At 44.0% G+C, this 14414-nt stretch overlaps 1 long non-coding RNA gene across 1 annotated transcript; it reads left to right on the forward strand.

Annotated features, from left to right (window-relative positions):
• Nucleotides 1-273: 273 nt before the first annotated feature.
• On the forward strand, nt 274-9011 carry LOC118171610. Its single transcript, XR_004753275.1, has 3 exons — nt 274-446; nt 6154-6249; nt 7599-9011. It is a non-coding gene; the product is annotated as an uncharacterized LOC118171610 (long non-coding RNA).
• Nucleotides 9012-14414: the final 5403 nt, after the last annotated feature.

The following is a 14414-nucleotide window of genomic DNA, read 5'->3' on the forward strand; positions in this document are numbered from 1 at the left end:
ACTTGAGGTTATTACAGCTGCACTGTAAAAAGTCAGATTTTAAACTAAAGCACAGAATTAATCTGCAAAAGCATATGGTTAATACGGGGTTCAGGAGTAGTGGGTGTGAAAGAAGTGAATTTCAGCCAGCATGTGTTTATCAAGCTTTTCCATTGCCAGCTACTTGAAATTCATTTTTTGCCATTTGGAAATGTTAACATTATAATTCTTATGTTTTTCCAGACACAAAGAGCAAACAGATAGTTTCTATGTGAATTAGGTTTATTTGATTAAGAGAACAACAAACCAACCAACAAAAAGTCCCCTTGGAAGACTGAGAATCACAGCGAGGTTTTCTGAGCTCCACAAATAGAGCTCGTCAAGAAATGGGAAGGTGCAGCATGCAGAAAAGGGGCTCCCTGCTGCGGCCGGCCCCATCGTGCCCTGGGAACAAGGAGCGGGGGAAGGTCGGTGGCAGGCCTTCCCGTTAGCTCACAGGACTGAACCCAGGGCGTGCTGCCTGCAGGCTGTCCTTGTGGACACGTGGAAATGCCAGCCCTGAGAAGAGAGGAGGAGGGTGGTGAGGCTGAAGGAAGGGGCTTGTACGCCCAGGTGGGCTCTGGCCACCGCTGAGCTGATGGGAGCCGTCCCCAGCACAGCAAGAGCTCTGGGGGTGTGTGCAAAAACAAATGGGTTTTGTAGCACACTGTGTTCATGACACAGGTCAGGGGTTCTTTGACAGTCAACACAGCTCTTAATATCGTCTGCATATCTTCTGTTTAAGTTTGTTTATTGCAAAAAAGTGTAGTCTGGAAGAAGTGGAGGTTTGCATGTCTGCATAACAAAAGACTTAGTTTTCATATTTCTACTGGAGTGATACATCTAATTTCCCATATCACACATCAGATTCACACTTTATTTCTCTAAATACTGTTTATACAGAAGCTTTCTCTGCAAAGAACATCATACAGCAGTAATTATTATGCATAATTATTGAAAAAAAAATGCTGAGCTTTGTGCTTTGTTTTTTAAACCACTGTTCCTTAAAGTTACAGCCGTGGGCATTTTTTATTTCCTCAGGAAGAGTGATGTGCTGCGTTTTCCAGGGCTGGCACTATTCTCAGGGGCATGGGTCAAGCCAAACACTGAGCTAAATGAGAGAGGAGAGGCTGGGTGCCCAGGAGATGCTGCGCTGGGGGGCTGGAGCTGCTGCTGTGGGGACGTGAGCCCCTCGCAGGGCAGCTGGGGGAGGCACACACGCCGCTGGGCTCCTTGTGAGGGTGTGCTGCACGGAGCTGCTCCTCAACTGAGCCCATTACACGGGTATCGTGCACCTATCTTGGAAATTAAGACAAAAAAAGCACAAATGCAATGTGCGAGGGGGTGTCTGACCTTAGCATCTCCTTAGTGGGATTTGGTGTATTCTCCTGTTTATCAAATGTCCGCTCACTTACAAGCTTGTTTTGTTTTAAAGGCTCAAAGCTCAAAATAGAAAAGGCACTGAAAGCAGAGATGTCTGTGGAAAAAGCTCAGTGACTTGCATCTGTTTGGGTTTATTTTTAGGTCTTTAAACTACTTCTTGCCTTCCTGCCTTGTGTCAATGTCAGTGAACACGGGTGAGATGCCCCAGCTCAGTTCCCATTAGTTATGAGCGCTGAGATAGGAGCCTTTGGAAGCGTTTGGGTTTGATGCTGTGTTGTGTGATGCTGTCATTTGAGAAGGGTGAGAGAGTGCAGATATCTCCCCTTGCAGTCCTACAAAGCTGTTCTCATATGCTAGGCAGATTAATGCTGATGCTTGTGCTACGAGAAATCCAAATCGGAGACCACACATGCGGCCTTCTGATGTGTCTGCCAGTCCTTCGTGTGTCGGTGGTGGTTTTACCGTGCTAGGCAGCTGAACACCACAGCCACTCTCTCACTCCCCCTCCTCAGATGAGGAGGGGAAGAAGTAAAGGAAAGAACAACTCATGGGTTGAGATAAGGATAATTTAATTAAAGGGAAAAAAATATTATTAAGGAAATATTATTAATTAAACAATTCAACTAAAGGGAAAAAAGGGAAAGGGGAAGAGGGAGGGGGAAAGGGAATAACAAAACAAAACAAGTAAAGGCTATGTGGAAGTGCAGAGGAAAGAAATTACTCTCTACTTCCCACAAATGAGCGATGCTTGACCACGTCCTTGAAGCAGGGCCTCAATGCACGGAGCCAGTGTTCGGGAGGAGGACAGACGTTTTCACAAGAGCCCACCCCTCCCCTCTTCTTCCTTTTTCCACCTTTTATTGCTGAGTGGGACATCATATGGTATGGAATATCCCTTGGGTTGGTTTAGGTCAGCTGCCCTGGTGATGTTTCTCTCTCACTTTTTGCCCACCCCCTAGGAGGGTCAGAGAGAGTCCTGATGCTGTGCCAGCACTGCTCAGCAGCAGACACAACACCGGTGTGATACCACTGCTGTTCTAGCTACAAGTGCAGAGCGCAGCACTGTGTGGGCTGCTGCAGGGAAAGGTAACATCCCAGCCAGACTCAGCACAGTGTCCCAGCAAAGTTAACACCCAGAGCACCCCCAGAGTTGTCTGGTTTGCACACAACCACACTGTGTTACTGCAAGCATGGGCTGTACAGACAGACATTTTCTAAGCTGGAACAGCAGTTACTGTGAACAGATAGAAAAATGCCGTAATTTCTCAGTTCTGACAGAAATGTTCGCTGTGGGCCAGCAACATCTGCAAGTCCTGTGTGCCACGGTGACAGGTTCTTTAGAAAGCCAGAGACAGGGTGAGATCAAAGAGCGTGCTTTGATGTAGCGTGAGTTCAAAACCCAAGGCGGCACACCAGGCCGCGTCCTACAGCGGCCAAGCCTGCTCTGTTTATCAGCCTCCGCTTGACAAACAAGTGCCCTGAGCAACAGATCGAAGTCATGCTGTAGGCGCCGGGGAAGACAGAAGGCAGAACCTCTTCCCCATGCTGGCAGAAGTGTGGCACCCTGCCCACGCAGCATGCAGGACGTCGTGAGAGCGCTTAAATAATGAGTTGGTTCGAGCACCAGGGGCTTCACCAGGTCTCTGCTTTTAAGCTCTTAACACTTCAGCGTGGAGCATCCTGGAGGTGACCAGGTGACACTGTAAGGATGCAGCAAGCTCTTAAAATGGGAGTTTGGGCCCACTGTGCCAGCAGGGAGACTGTTCTTCATACAACACCATTCCCCTGGCTCAAAATCTTCTGTTGGCATCCAGTTTTAAGTTAATCCAGGAAAAGCTCACATGCCTTTATTCTTCTGCCAGCATCCTCTATTTTCACTTAGAGATCTTCCCCCTTCCTGGCATTTATCCCTGTCATGTATTTATAGACACTAATGGGTTTCTGTCCATTCTCAGCTCTCGTTTGTTAGCAGAAGCAAGTCAAGCTTCCCCAATCCCCTTCATATGAGCAAAAATTACAGGCAGTATTGTAGTCAAAGCTGTTTAGTGTCCTGTGGCCTCCCCCCAGGCACTACCTGCATGCCTTTGACAAAGTAGTCCCTTGGTTACTTTCATGGGTGTCACGGTGGCAGCCTGTTGTCATCCTACATTCAGACAGCATGCCCATCGTCTTCTCCAGTCATTTCTACCCCCATGAGCTCCATGCTGTAGCACAAGTTTTTCATTAGGCTGTTGTGACCTAACTTTGTATGCTGCTGAATTTCATTCTGTTTCTGTTACTCTAATTCCGTCTGACCTTCTAATCTTCTTTATTGCTGAGCCAGCCTAAATTTGTGTCACCGGCAAATTTCATTAGTATGCTTTTTATGGTTAGTTCATTGTTGAAAATATTAGATAAAATTGGTCAGCATAGCTCATTGTCATCTCCTATTTATCCGTTTCCCTTGCTCTCTTACAATTCATTTATCAGCCTTCACCTTCTTCATCTCAGCTAATGAACTCCCGTGTGGCTTTCTACCGAAGTCCAGACAGACCAGATCTTTCTGGGGGTTAGAGCATCAGTTATCTTATCAAAGAAGCCCAGATGAAGCCAAGCTAATTGGATACAGCCTGTCACTTCCTGTCCAGTCCACTCACAATTTGGAGCTGGAAATAACTTAATTCTGTTTAGTTTCCTCAGTGTAGTATGTTCATTTGAGCTTTATTTCCCTGTAGCTCCTGGTCACCCTAATTCCTCAGCCAATTTGCTTTGGCTCCTAGATTCTTTTTTTGGGCCGTGCTCTGTTTTCTTTCTTTCCCTACTGAGTACTAATGTGGCTTTCGAATGAGCCAAGTACTAAACTCTTGCTGTGGCAAGTGAGCCTAGTATGACAGCATATAGTCGACAATACTGACTTATATAGTGTGAGATAAAGGCTCGTCCCAGTCCTCGTGCTGCCTGGGTGTGGGTAACAGGCAAAGCAGTGCCAGCTCTGGGTCCCAGCCACGCAGGAGCAGAAGCAGCTAGCAGGGTCACTGCGAAAGCAAATATACACCATCGAGTACAGAGCTCTTAATTTCCTCAGGAAGGTCAGAGACGACGGTTTAGCCATAGTTAAATACTCTGTAACAAGGCTAAAGAGGAGATGCCCAACTTGCTGCTACCTGTGGCACACAGGGTGGCAGGCCCAGCAGCATCCAGAGTCCCCTACACCCTGCCGATGATGGTCCTGTTATCGACTGTGGCTTTGGGCCCTGCGGGAGGAGGTTTCGGTTGCTGTACCCCTCAGGAGAAGCAGCGGGCAGCCTTAATACACAGGGCAAGATTTGGAAGGGGAATAAACCAAACGAAGAGTGGATTTTTTTCCCTCTTCTGAAAAAAATAGTGACTGTAATAATAAAAAGGGAAGATGGGGGAATAATGGGAATGGATGTAAAGGTGGCTGCTAGCAGCAAGACTCTGGGGAGTTGCAAAGGAATCTGGCTTTCAGCACGTTGAAGGTAATAAAATGGTGAGTGCCTGCTTGCTTTCTGAAAGTGCCCACTGAAAGAGATGAACGTTGTCTCTAGTACTGACTGAGCTCAGGAACAAGCCCTCTGCATCAGGGAATACCCAGTCCTGGTGCCTCTGCAAATTTCAGGTGTTTGCTACACCTTCCACAGCTGTCCTCAAGTGTGACAACAGCTTTGTAGAGTCAACCCCACCTTTGTGTTTTACCTGTTAGAAGGAAGGACTCCGCACTGCAGTTGATGTGCCTTGAGAACCTCCTTAGAAGCAGCATCAAACTGTAAATATTCACGGGATTGCTATCACAGCTTTGAAATCCTCAGCATCACGTCCACGGCATTACTAAAGGAAGGGCCTCAAGGAGTTTTTCACAAACAAAAAAAAAATGTGGGGAAAAATTTCCCCAGTACTGATTTTGGAGAAGTCTCTTGTTTGATCTGGAATGATTTTGATGCAAAGACTTTGAATCTTGAAAGTGTTAAATACAATTTTCTTCTATCTATTAAATCTTATCATGTTGATTATAGACTGCTTTTGATACATTGCTATTGGCTCAAAAATAAATAGTTCAATAGCTGTTACAGAACAGCCATTTATATTCTTACCCTAACAGCTATCGCAGTTTCAATTTAAAATTCCTGTTTTCATGGATTTATCATTTGGCTATAAAATGTTCCAGACTGAAGCTTGGCATAGAGACTCAGCTAGGGATTGCATGTATTCAATTAATCTGGGGATTCTTTGTGTTTCAGAACTGCCATATAATGCAAAAACCAATATTTTTAAGAAGCCTTTTTGTCCAGGATATGAATTAATGCCACTGGGTACTTAAAAATGCCAAATGCATTTTCTTTACTAACAGGTTTACTGCACAGTGCATTACTTTCAAACCATATTACATGCATTTCTGTCACAAAGCCTGGGACCAAAATATTCTGGACTCACTTCTGCGTAGTGTTACAGTGGCTTTGTGATGAAAAGCTGCTGTGAAGGTGACAGTCAGGAGCAGATCATTCTAACTGCTCGAGAGTCTTCAGGTGGCAGGGCCGTGAAGGAAGCTTGCATGCTAGCTTCATAGCTTCAATGCTGCCGCTGGGGTCAGGTTTTGTGCTGCTGACCTTGCATTTCCATAGAAACTTCTTGAAGCCACAGGCTGGTGTCAGCCACTCACTGTCATCACGCCACTGCTGAGAAGTGACAAAAACTGTCAGTGTGCAGAAGTTGTCCTTCACTGAGCTTTTTTCTTCTGTTTTCAATCTTTTCCAGGTTCTATTTCATAATTACTAGCAGGAGCAGAAGATTGGAAGCAATACCTGGAGTGCAGAAATTGTTTGCAAATCCAAAGAACAGGGCCACGGAATTGTAAGTTTTAGAACAAACAACTTTTTCCTGACAAAATGTTGTTTCTTTCTTGGCACATGCTATAGTCTAAGTATAATAACAACAAAGGATGCTTGTCATGGAGGGCAACAGCCAGGACCCCCAGGTCAGGGATCTGTCCAGACAACAGTCCATGCACAGGTTCTTGGGCTGTGGGATAGGCAGAGCCTGAGCCATGTAAGAACCAGACACAGCATGGGGACTGCAGCCTGTCTCCTTCTACTCTTTGTCCTTGGGTTAGTGCGGTATTACAGCAAAGGAGATGGTTTATTTTGTGTATATTTGTAGAGATAATTAGAAATCTAAACTCTATATGTTAATGCTTCCCTCTCCAAACCCTAAACTTGACCCTAACCCCACACAAAGCCCACCTAAGTCTCCTGTGAACTACTGCTCACAACAGGAAACTTTTGGGAGACCTGAACTTCCTTTGGCAGCCTTTACACAATCCCACTGACAACAGGACTCTGCACTTTATCTCTCTCCAAACACTATCCCTAACCCCAGTTATGACCCCATGCTTAATTAGTTGTTTATGAGTATGGATTAGCTCAGCCACTAACAATATTAACAGTATTAACAATAACAAATCTTGTGTTTTTCAGCATCATTTATCAACAGATATTCCAAAATTCATTGCAGTTATAACCTTATGATTTATACAAACTCTTTGATGTGCACAGAAGTCACTCTCTAATTGCAGGCCAAAGAAAACAGCAAATTAAGTGTAACTATTAATGTATTCAAGCATAGTAACAAGGTCATCTGAAAGTAATAGACTTTAGGGAGAGGAGCTGCCAATATAGAATTCAGCATCTCTGGTCCACCATCCTTTTGTAGCAAGTCAGCAGTAATAATGGTAATACTTTGAGGTCTTAAAGGATACAAACAGCCCAACGATGTCAGTTGGCAGCCTACTGGAAGCATTCCTTCCAAGTGCAGTAACTTGGACCAGTAACTGTTCCAGGATGAGAGAGAAAATGGGTACCACTCATGACTTAGTGAGGAAAAAAAATGACCAAGTCACATGGTTTGCAATTGAAAAACATAAAATATTTTTTGTTCACCATCATAGTAGGCCTTCAAAACAGTTTTATTAAATATAGTAATCATGCTTCTGTGAGATTTGACACAATTACTCTGCATTTTAGCCAAATTTCTCAATCAGTAATATCAAAAGTGTCTCCTTAGATTGATTCATACATTCCAGAACAGGGGACACATAAAAGTCAGGAGATGGACTCTATTTGCTATAATGAACTTTATCCTTAATTCTTTTAATACCTAACAAGGTATTACCTAACATACCTAACATACCTAAAATGTATCAGGATAAGGAGACAAGGAAAGACTTATGAAGCAGAGGAGCAACAACAGCAAACGAGCCAGACCATCTGAATGCAGCTGAAGGATGTATGCCAGGGTCGTATATGACTCATCTCTGGTCAGAGACACCGTCCTGGCTGTGCTTCTGTTGATCTCGAAAACAGAAACAGGAGGAAAGAGAGGCAGAGAGATGTAGAAGGAATGGCTACAAGTCAGGTAGCCTTTGCATATCATTCATCATATTGCGTGGACCTAGAAAGCCCTGCCAAGAGCTTCTGGACCCAAATAAATGTATCTGTTTGGCGCTGGACTGCATTGACGTACTGGCTCTGGTCTCAGAACATAGCTCTGGATTTTCTAAACTACATTCTATTTTTTTTTTAGTGTAGGCATGGCTTAAAATAACTTCTTGGCCAGCTCTTCCATCAGCTGTAAACAGTGAGGAACTGGGGACGGAAAGGAAACTTAGCCATGTTGTATCATATTGAGCATATAGCAGTTAGTGTGGTGTTAATGAAACATGAAGGTTGGGAGCATGGTGGTTACAGCTAGCTAAGACAATGCATGTAGTTTTTTCTTTACATAAAGAAAAAAAAAATTCTCAAAGCATATTGGTATTTCAAGGTTCAGGTGGGAAATGTGAGCGCTGCACATTAAGAATAATGTGATCTGTAGAGTTGGGACTAGGAGACTCTATACAGTGGTATGTTACAAGTCTGTGTAAGAACAAATGAGGCCATAAATTAGAGGTGACTGGTAGAATTCAGTTAATTAGAATTTATGATTGTATAGGGGATGCTTTGTGCTACTAAGAGGCATTAGACTACATTGTGTTAAATACAGTCTGTATACATAATTGTGGTCTGGGATTTTGACCCAGTACTTTTTCCTCACTGTGGGGTTACAAGTCTGCTGTGCTGTTACAAATTTCTTTATATTCCTATAACTTCATCTGATGTTTTCTCGCTGTGACATGCTATAAGAAGAAAAACATTGGCAGCAGTAAGCCAAAGCCTTCAGTTCCTCCGAGGTCTGCTCGCTATGCTGATGGTATTCCTGAACCATCACAGAGCGAGGTGGGCATGCAAGCGTGTGCTCTCCATTTCTGAGCACAGCCTGTATGAACAAACAGAGACAGTCTGCTTCAGTTTCTGGTAAATGTTTGTGTGCAACTGCCTAAAAGAGAAGATATTCAAGGCCTCCTGCCCTCTCCTTTTGTTGTTAGGACATACTGAAGGTGAAACTCATTCCTCATGAGAAATTCTTTGAAAAATCCTAGTGTATAGGACATGGAAGCTTGTGCCAAATTCTGGATGGTTCCAAACATCTGGGTGCTCCTGCATCGAAATCTGTTCCCTGGTGCCAGCTCTGTGGTTTAGTGCTGTAATGAGTAATCATCACTTCTTTCTTTTTTTTTTTTTTAAGTTCCTCACATGCAGGTCATTTATGTTTGTGTGCTATTGGTTTTACAGGGAGATGCAGCTTGGGAATTAGTCCCGTTGGCAATGGGGCTAATGACTTTTTTCAGAACTTTTTAATATAGTCACAACTATTTCTACCTTGCCATTGTTCTGAAGATAACCAGTGATGAAAAAACAATTACTGGGAAAACACGAGGAATGTTTGAGAGGAAAATCAAGGCCTTTTGCCTGACTTGAGAAATTTAGGAACTGTCTTACAAGGAACTGTCATTAAGGATCTGATGATGATTTTTTTTATTTAAGTAGAGCCAAGGCGATATATCTGAATAAGTAATCAGTTGCAATAATGTGCGTGTCCTTTCCAGAAAAAAATAATTAAAAAAATCTATGTTAGATGCAGCCAAGGAATGTGAGGTACCTTTGTGGAAAATAATCTTCCAAAGGCCTGCTTTTTTTTTTACCTCTTATGTCCTTGCAGCTCTCCATGAATGTTTGAATTTGTCTGCTTGTACTGCCCACCCAACAGATTATTTCTGTCATGTTGTCCATTTGCTTTATAGTCTGATATCCTTCATGGATTTGGAAAGAATGCCATTTTTTGAAGTATTTTAATGCTTATAGATTAATGCAGCCAGTATGGGATTAGATCTATTGGAATTTTATTCCTTTCCTTCCGTACTTCTTAGCCAAGCTGAATACATTTCTGGCAAGTCCTGTCTGCTAGCTGATCCTCTTTTATTTGCTGAAGTCAGCCTGCAGACTGCTTCTCTGACAAAGTCATTGTAATCTGGCATCTTTCTGTAATGTCCATTCAGATCCCGCTTGGTTACTGCTTAATTGAAATTCTAGATAGACACTTGCTCTTGCAAGTGATTTTTTTCTTTGTGTGTGTCCAAAGGCGAAACAAGATCATATCAGTGGTAGTCAAAATCTTTGAATTATAAAGGGAAGGTTACTTATGATTTGCAACTTTGAGATCGCATGGTCCTGATACCCTAGTGTGAGGCATGTTGGTGTGAATACTGCCTGGTCTTACATAAGGGCTCTTCCGATCCAGCCAGGACATGCATCCCCTACTACTCCCCCTCTTGGTTAGTGACTGGATTTTAAGCCAGAACTGGCAGAAGCACTAGCTTTCACTTAATTTTGTCAAATCTTGCTGAGTGTCATCCAGATCCACTCTTCATGTCTTTGGTTTCAATAACTGATCCAGTCTTGTTAAATGAATGTCCCCAGACTGATTGTCCTGTAAATGAAACTTGTAATTTTTGGTAAGGGAAGTGTTTCACCTGAGACTGCTCTAATTAGCACAAACAAAGCATTGTCTGTCTGTCCGAGGTTACCGTAAAACCTCAGGCTGTTACAGGCTGAGGCCTTAGACTCTTTCTGAAAACATTCTAGTGTGAAGCTTACTGGATTCATGTGCTGGACTGGCACAAACTTTCATCCAGAAATTGGTGTCTGATTGTGTAAAAGCCTGTCATAAATATCAAAACTTGTGATGTGTATCTTCCCTCGATGTTATTTTTCAGGATTAAATTAGAGAATTTAGTATTAGCATAAATGTCTAATGAAATAAAGCTGTGCAGTCTCTGGCTTTGTTGGTAGAAACTAATCCTCCCGTAGTCAGTGAATCTGAACATCCTTGGGCCATCTCTTTTTGTTGTCTAAAATAACATTATTTTAATACAATGCCAGTCTAGAAAGCTGGGTTTATAGGTGTAGGGTCACAAGTCTTTATCTGTTTGTGATCTCTTCAGTCTTGAAAATACTGCAGGTACTTGGGTGATGGAGGTGTGTGGAGGGGAAGTTGAAATCTGTTCAGCTAGAAAGCATTTAATCTTACAAACCCAGCCCAATCCGAACTCTTAATGTTTTTTCTTCTGCGCATTATCACCAGTAATGAAGACCTTGAGACTCTTGATGCTGTTGTGCTTGCCATTGCCCGTGCAGAGATAAGTCTGGGGACCAGTGAATGATTATCTTCCACCCATGGCTTTAACAGAACTGTGCTTCCTCCCTCTCCCTCCCAGTTCTGTTGGCTAGTGCTCAACAGGCATAAACAAATCAATTTATAAATAAATCAATGACAGCAGATATGACTCAAAATTCACACAGTGCAGATATGCTGAGTAAGAAGGTGTTTTGTTTTGTTTTTTGCACATAATTACTTTTTAGACTGAAGCTGCACTTTGGTACAATCAGATCTCGGGAGTGTTAGCAGTGAATAGCTTATCAGGGCCGAGGTGCTCTGTTCTTACGGAGCACAGTCTTTCAGCACAGTATGCAAGCACTTGGCTGGAGCTTCAAGTTAGGAAAGTCCCTGTGGACATGCTGCTGTAACCTTCTGGACCGGAGTTTCTTACTGGCTCTGCTGGAAATGTGCTCTGTTTGTGGACCACATTTCCTGCTTGTTACCCTTGATAAAAACCTCAGTTGGGGATCAGTTTAATTTTCATAATTCTGCCTAAAATTAAACCTGTAATGCCACAGGGGTCAGGATGGGCAGGACATCTTGCAGTGTTGGTTCTGCTGGGCACGCAAGAACACAGCCAGTTTTGGTGAAGCCTGTTGTGAAGGAGGTGGGCCAACACCCTTGCCCAGAAGCCCTAGTTGATGGATGCCTTTATTCCTCCATACCCACTGGTGACACCACTGGTATCAGCTTGGGAAATTGTTTGGTGCTGCCTGGGATCTGTGGCAGGACAGGTGGCTGAACTCTTTACAGAAAATGTGAAAAGTCTGGCTCCTGGTCCCCAAGGCTGGGGAGAGCCCCAGAAGGGTGCTGGTGGCTTGTTTCTTGGCGGATCACGGTGGGGGTGCTCTCCAGGATGAGTTCAGTCCCACTCTGATGTCCAGTTGGAGGGAGAGAAGTTTGAGTTCCTCATTATCCTGCCCCTTTTGCTGCCATTTAAAATAAAATCAGTTGGGTGTTTCACAGTGGCTCTTGTAGCCCTGGCAGGCTATGACACAAGACCAGCCTTGCTTGCTTGATCTCTCCTGTTGAGGGCACAAGGCTGCTGATCAGACACCTTGACTGCTGTTCCTGGCTTTACCAAAGCCTTTTTGAACAAAGTTTTCCCCTTTTCAGCACTTCAGTCTCCTTCCTCTTACTCATTTCCATGCTGCTGTGTTACTGAGAGGTTGAGGAATATCTAACGACTCCCACCAGAGGACCCTGCTCTCAGCTGAAGCTCCTAACCCCCCCGGTGAATCAAGCATATGGTTTATAAAAGGGCACAGAGATAAGAACCAGTAACCCAACTGGGAGTGCAGGTAGGGAAATCACTAGACGTGCACTCCCGTTGTACTCTACAATACACGGTGCATGTGTGTGTGTAAAGGATGTGTTTAATTCTAACTCCATTTCATGTTTCTTCTCCCTCTTGAGGAATGCTGGTGTCCTATCTTTATTCCTCACTTGTTATTTGTAACGAGTTACCAAATTTAAGTGCTGTCTTTTATAAGAAGAGAGTGCTCGAGCCTGTTGATTAAACACATCCCTTGCTTTTCCGTGTTCAGGCACAAATTTCCAGACTCAGGCTCTGGATGTAATTTCTATTCCCTCCACACCATGTGCGTGTTGCAGAATTTTACCAAAAGTGCAGTAAAAGCTTTTGCAAGGTATGAACAGTCACGATGGGCACTTCAGTTTTGACTGCTTTAGCCTTTTGAATTGGTCTCGTTTGGTTTTATTGCTGGTATTTTCTTTTGTTAATGAGAGATTCTAACCTTTAGAGATCTGGAGAAAAAATGGGTTGAGGTGGGATTGCATGGGGCAGCCTCTCTCAGGCAAGCCAAATGGCCTGGGGCAGCCAGCCCCAGAAAAGGGGGCCCTCAGCTCCCCCAACCCTCCTTCTGCCACGTGAGGGCATCTTCCAGGCCTCTCCCAGCACAGCCGCCTTGGGCCTCGCACGGGCTGCTCCATCACAGAGCCTGGCTGAGGTCACAGTGGCCACCGCTGCCCTGCCTTTGCCCCGGGCCCTATAAAACAGGCCCCCTGCCGCTGGCCCGCCACTTGCTCGGCTACTCGGTCCTCCGAGAGCCAGCGGCAGGAAGGAAGCAGCAGGTGGAGGTGGGTCCACAAGAAGAGGCGGAGGAACCCATGGAAGTGGACCCACCTTGGCCACATCAGACCTGGGACTACCCCGGCAGGTCTTTGCTCTGTGCCGTCAGGGAACACCGACAGCTCTGCAGCAGGGCCCGGCCAGCTCCCTACTCATCGTCACTCAGGCTCCTTCCCAAGCATTAGCTTGGAGCCACCAAACACCCGGCAATTCTCAGGGGTTGTGTGAGTGCTTCTTTCCCATCCGCCAGCCCTTGTGCGAGAGGTGGCATGGGTGGACCAGATGATCTTGAAGGTCTTTTCCAACCTTAATTTTTCTATGATTCTATGATAAAGAAATGGAAGTTGTGACATGTGGTTATCAAAAGAACTGGATGCTGTCCAGGTTTTGTTACTATAGCTGAAGTCTGTAGGACACCACTGGGTCTCTCAACAACGAATTCTAACGGAGCTTGAGATTGTGAGCTTTCTGTTCAGGCAGAACAGAGCAACTTCCAAAGGTTGTCAGGGATGGAACTCAAATGGGTGCTGCAAGAGACCAGAAAATAATAATTCAAACTGCCTGATGTTTAACTCATTGAAATATAAAAGCATTAAAGGCCAGGTGTCATGCATATAATCACAGAGCACTGGGAGAACTTGTAGGAAGTCTGGGCTAATACGAATATCTAGGCATCTTTGTGCCTTAATGGCGCTGGAGAACTTGGATGTGAATGACGCTGCAGGAGGAGCCAGAACAGTGAAACCAGGAACAACTCATACCCATAAACTTCACAAGACAACTAAAACCCATGAGAGGTGTATGAAAACCTACTACAAGTATTCAGAAAGTCAATGTTTCCACTGTGCCAGTCAGCATCAGATAAGTTAATAGTGGTACTGCAAGAGGATGTAATGGCCAGAAAAACAGAGCACTGCTACCAGTTGTGCAAAAGTGAACAAGGTTTATCTCTTGTCATTATCGGCAAGATTTTTTTTACCAGGAAAAAGGAACTGAATGAAAAAAGCAAGAATACAAACCAGTTTCCCAACTTCTAATGGGACTTTTCTCATCTGTGAAAAATACAACAATCAAATTCTTTTTCCTCACTGCTGCAGCTGGTTTCCTCCTATACATCATCAAATCCTTTTATAGATATCATTAGCCCAGCGTCTCCTTCTTTAATAGTATCAGACTTCTTTTCTGTGCTAAATAAATGCAAATGAATATTAATACATGCCTCTTTTGTTTGACTCTTCTAACTTAGAGCTGTAGCAGATGCAAATATGGGTCACTGTACTTGTACTCAATTAGAACACAAAGGACAACAGATTTTTCATAGACTTCGATAAAA

Source organism: Oxyura jamaicensis, chromosome 9 (assembly GCF_011077185.1).
Source record: "Oxyura jamaicensis isolate SHBP4307 breed ruddy duck chromosome 9, BPBGC_Ojam_1.0, whole genome shotgun sequence".
Classification (NCBI taxonomy): Eukaryota; Metazoa; Chordata; class Aves; order Anseriformes; family Anatidae; genus Oxyura; species Oxyura jamaicensis.